The following is a 5,796-nucleotide window of genomic DNA, read 5'->3' as shown; positions in this document are numbered from 1 at the left end:
TTGCAAATCCAAAGATGGTCAAATAAATCTTTATCATTTATTTCTAGCCAAAGCCTCCTGAATATTTTGTGCTCAGTAGACACTTTCAGATTTGGGTATATTTCATTTCTTTTCTTGCATAATTGCTCTGGCTAGATAGAATTTGGATAGAGAAAATTTGCTGAATTCTATGCTGAATAGAAGTGGCAAGAGCAGGCATCCTTATGTAGCTCTTAGAGGAAAAGCTTTCAATCTTTCACCACTGAGTATGATAGCTATGGGTAAGCAGATAAATTTTAAACTGGGTCCTAAAAGATAGGTAGGATATAGACACCTACATATAAGAAAGAAGCGCATTCCAGGAAAAAGAAACTACAAATTAAAAGCAGAAAGAGAAATAAGAAAATATTTTTCAATGCTTTGTTAAAATCAGCCAAGATCAAAAAGGACAGCAGCACCTAAGTCAGTGGTCGGCAAACCACAGCTCGTGAGCCACATTCGGCTCTTTGGCCCCTTGAGTGTGGCTCTTCCACAAAATACCACGTGCGGGCGCACACGTACAGTGCGATAGAAACTTCGTGGCCCATGTGCAGAAGTCGATTTTCAGCCTGGGTGAGTCTATTTTGAAGATAATGCTGCGACCCTTTAATACAGTTCCTCATGTTGTGGTGACCCCCACCCATAAGCGAGTCTATTTTGAAGAAGTGGCTTTAGAAGAAGTGGGGGGTGTCAATCGGTCAGGCGACGGGAGACCCGCACAGGCAGGATATGCAGCACGGGGGAGGTGCGCGCGATTCATGCACGAGTTGAGTGAGCCAGTCAGTCAGCAGTCTCATGTGCAGTGGTTAGTGCTAGTAGCCTCCGCAAATCTCACGCAGGTGACAAAAGTTCCTACTAAAAGGATAAAGTTACCTGTATTTTTCCAACCAGCTGCAAATCCTACAGGTATTTTTGTCATCAATTTAAGAATAGATGAAACAAGTATACAAGACGAGTGTGGATGGGAGAGTTGGAAGGGGTCCACCTCAGCGAACGTACCTCAAACAGATTGAGGACGTTTTTAGCAAAGGCCAGCTTAGGAGTACCCTAATTAAGTTAATAACAATGTACCTACCTATATAGTTTAAGTTTAAAAAATTTGGCTCTCAAAAGAAATTTCAATCGTTGTACTGTTGATATTTGGCTCTGTTGACTAATGAGTTTGCTGACCACTGACCTAAGTCCATACTGTTCATTATCTAAAAAGTAATAGAGGTGGCTATAAAAAATAAGTATGTTGCCTAGCCCGCATGGCTCAATGGTGGAGCGGCAACCTATGAACCAGGTGATCATGGTTTGATTCCTGGTCAGGGAATGTGCCCAGGTTGTAGGCTCAATCCCTGGTGTGGGGTATACAGAAGGCAGCTAATCAATGATTCTCTCTCATCATCATTAATGTTTCTATCTCTCTCTCCCTCTCCCTTCCTCTCTGAAATCAATAAAAATACATATTTTTAAAAATAAGTATGTTATTGTCCAATTCTCTCTATCCTTGTCAATAAATTATATGATACATTAAGATATAGAAATCCTTTGTGTTACAAATCTACAAATTCCATTGAACAAGATGTATATTACTAACTAGTGATAAAACTCTGTGGGATGCAAGAGCATGAACTCTTTGCTGTCAGCAAATGCCCTAAGTTCAATAGATAGACTATCCTTTTCAAAAGTGGCCACCTTTTTAAGAAGAAAAAAAAATCTGGTTAATTTCCAAAATAATTTCATTATGTAGTTCTTTGATAAGTCACACTTAAGGTTTTTGTGGGTTTTTTTGCTACAAATTTCTAAAGAACAGATCATGTATAAAGCTTTATATAAAGTATTTCCAGAAAGATGACAAATTTTTAAAATACTTATTCCATATACTTCTAAAACAACTAAATTCATAAAAGTTCTCTTTACTCTAAATACTCAAATCTAAAGCATAGTTTATGCAGTACATTTTTTAATTAATTTTTTTTATTGTAAAATATATCAAACCTACAGGAGTGTATGGAATAAATATGCACAGTTTCTATTACAAAACTATTTTCTGTATTTACTTCATTTAATGCTAAAATACTAATTTTAGTAACATTATCATTTATTTTGGCATTTACTTCAATTACTATTGAAATGTTAGTTTCAATAACAGTGTTTTAAAGTGTTCAGAATTCATAACTACTTCTTAAAAATATCAGTAAAACTTGCCCTGGCCAGTGTACTCAGTGGTTAGTGTCAGCCCATGCACCAAAGGCTCCCTGGGTTTGATTCCCTGCACTTTCTCTCTCTCTCTCTAATATCCTCACTCTATTCCAGGAGATATAGTAGCTCTACCTAATACACAGAAACAAATGGAAGCAGCCAAAATGCAGAGAAAAAGAAACATGTCACAAATGAAAAAACAGAAGAAATCTCCAGAGAAAGAACTAAAGGAAATGGAAGCAAGCAAACTACTAGACAGAGTTCAAAACAATGGTTATAAGGTTGCTCAAGGATCTTAATGAACGCTTCAAGGGACTTAGTGAGAATTTCAAGGATATTAGTGAGAATTTCAAGGAAATTAGTGAGAACAACAAAAACATGAAAAAGGACCAGTCAGAAATGAAGGATACACTAACTAAAATGAAGAATAATTTACTGAGAATCAACAGCAAAGAATGCTGAGAATCAAATCAGCAATTTGGAATATGAGGCAGTAAAAAATCACCCAATCAGAAGAGCAAAAAAGAAAAAAGAATCCAAAAATTTTAAGATAGTATAAGGAGTCTCTGGGACAACTTCAAGCATACCAACATTTGCATCATGGGGGTGCCAGAAGAAGAGAAAGAACAACCTATTTGAAGAAATGACAGAAAACTTCCCCTCCCTGGTGAAAGAAATAGACATAAGTTCAAGAAGCGCAGGGAATCTCAAACAAGAGGAACCCAAAGAGGCCCATACCAAGACACATCGTAATTAAAATGCCAAAGATTAAAGACAAGAGAGAATCTTAAAAGCAGCAACAGAAAAGCAGTTAGTTACCTATCAGGGAGTGCCCAAATGACTGTCAGATGATTTCCCCAACAGAAAATTTGCAGGCCAGAAGGGAGTGGCAAGAAATATTGAAAGCGATGAACATCACGATCTACAACCAATAGCACTCTACCCAGCAAAGCTCATTCAGTATTGAAGATCAGATAAAAAGCTTCACAAACAAGAAAAACCTAAAGGAGTTCATCACCACCAAACCAGTACTACATGAAATGTTGAAGGGTATTCTTTAAGAAGAGAAAGAAAAAAATAAAAGATAAAAAATATGAAGAATAAAATGGCAATAAATACATATCTATCAACAACTGAATCTAAAAATCAAAATAAGAAAACAAGGAATCTAATGAACAAAATAAACTAATGAATAAAACAGAACCAGAGACATGGAAACATGGAGCAGACTGACAAATCTCAGGGGGCTGTGGGGGGGGCGGGGGACTAGATTAACCAAAGAACTTACATGCATATATGCATTACCCATGGACAGAACAATAAGGCAGTGAAGGCCTGGGGTGGGGCGGGAACCAGGTGTACAATGGGGAGAAAAAGAGGGACATCTGTAATACTCTCAACAATAAAGAGTTTAAAATAAAAAAATAAAATATCCTCAGGTGAGGATTAACAAAATTTTTTTAAAAATCAGTAAAACTAAAGCATTTAAAATATAGACTATATTAGAAATATAAAATGAGATACATTAAACGGCAAATACATATTTATAAAATATGAATGTGAACATACAAGGCTATTTTAATATAATCTAGCATATGTAATAAAATATTCTAAAATAAACTAAATTGATGGCCATTTAATTACAAAACCTAAAAATAAAGTTTCATTTGACCTTTTCTTGAAAAGTAATAGTCCACTGAAAGACCTAATAGCATCATTTTTATTGTGCATATTCTTATGCAAAATTTTCCAGTATATGCTAATACACTCTCTGTTTGAAGGGACAGTTAGGAGATAACCACAAACTAGGACCACGTATTTTCCTCTGATGCTTTACCCTTCAAGTAATCTCACCTCTTGCAACTTCTGAGAAAATCTTTTGAACAGTCTTCTGTTTTCTTAACAGAGGCGAAAACGTTTTTTACTGATAGAGATCTATAGCTTTTAGTTCAAACCAGCATTTTTGGTTTGGCCTTTATCTCCTTTAGTTTCAGCATGGATAGATGCAGGTTCCAACACAGTGACCTATATCATTTTTAGTACTTTTCATGTTTATATTCTACTTATTCAGAAAGTCTATGAATTAAATTATAATTATTCGTGCTATAGAGCTATGCTTTATCAATTTTTCTTCTTTCCCTTGAAAATTATGGAGTTACAGAAGAGTGAACTTTGTTTAGTTTGAAATTCTAATGTAGAATATATAACTAGCTGGGCATATCTCAAGATGCAAATGATTCAGATTTTTTAAATTCCAAAATAAATGCATTATATTAGCAAAAATAGTAATATATCAATACATTAAAATAGCACATGGTACAGCAGACCAAAGATCAATACTGCAATAACAATGCATGAAGAGCATGTTCACTTAATAAAGCATCTATTCAGCTTTTAGTAGACAATAAGCTCTTAGTATCTATTTATAATTCTTTGTATCTCCCATCTACCTCAGTATCATTTACTAGCTCTTGATCTCTGAACTTCAGTTTCCACAGCTGTAAAACTGAACATTAAAGTAAGAATATTAAATGAAATTTAAATAAGTATTCAACGCAGTGCTTAACACTGGTGCCTATTATTCATTCACTTAATTAAACAAGTGAACACATGTTGAGCTCAGCACTTGAGATACAATGTGAGTAAAAATATACTTAGTGGGAAGGAGAGTTATTAATCAAATAAAACACAATTTCTCTTTAATTTTATTGGCTTGTACTCTTCTCAGAATAATATTAAATACAGTAATGATAGTTAAGTTTTTAGTGGTCAGATTCGTATATCTGAACCTGGATCAACATACAGGTGTTATGTTTTCACAGCAACGTCAATATATGCTGTATATTAAGAAAATTAAAGGATAATTGTTGTCAGTGGCAGTCCTTTAAAATAATGTGCTCTGAGCACAATTAAAGTGATTTTATTGATCCAAGATAAATTTGCATACTATCCCAACATATCTGTTGTGTGAAATAAGATACGTTATGTAAGCTATCTAACATCTTCCTTGTTTAATTCTGTAATTTTATGATAGCATGATAGCATCCATATTGATGTTCCCATCATTCCACCTGTCCCTCTCATTTCCCAGTTCTTTGAAATTTTGGGATCCTACTGATTTTTATGTTTGTCTCACATTAGCCTCTCTATTCAGTACTGCTCTGCTTCCCAAATCTTAAACTTGAGCCCACGGTCATTCAGAGGTTACTTAAGGATAAAGCTAGGACTACTACTTTAAGTCTAGTTTTCTTTATATTATACTCTTTTGCCCTGGCTCAGAATCTCCGATCATCTTTCATTGTAGTCCTTGCTACCTACTATCCTGGACCACTTCCTGACACTGTTCCTCTGCCCTCATACCAATAACACAGTATCATTTTCCTGGAGCTGACATTTTTTTATCCTTTGTCCTGAGAACAGAGAACATGATTAGCAAAAAGGAGAATCGAGAACAGAGACAGTCTTTATGTATATAAATTCACCTTTTTAACATAAAAATGACCTAGAACAGTGTTAATATGCATTGCTTTGCACAGTCTCTCTTTGATTACTTAACTTTCTAACCACCCTGGGCTCATTTTTCTTTTTACT

Source organism: Myotis davidii, unplaced genomic scaffold, assembly GCF_000327345.1.
Source record: "Myotis davidii unplaced genomic scaffold, ASM32734v1 scaffold674, whole genome shotgun sequence".
NCBI lineage: Eukaryota > Metazoa > Chordata > Mammalia > Chiroptera > Vespertilionidae > Myotis > Myotis davidii.
This window is presented reverse-complemented; position numbering follows the sequence as displayed.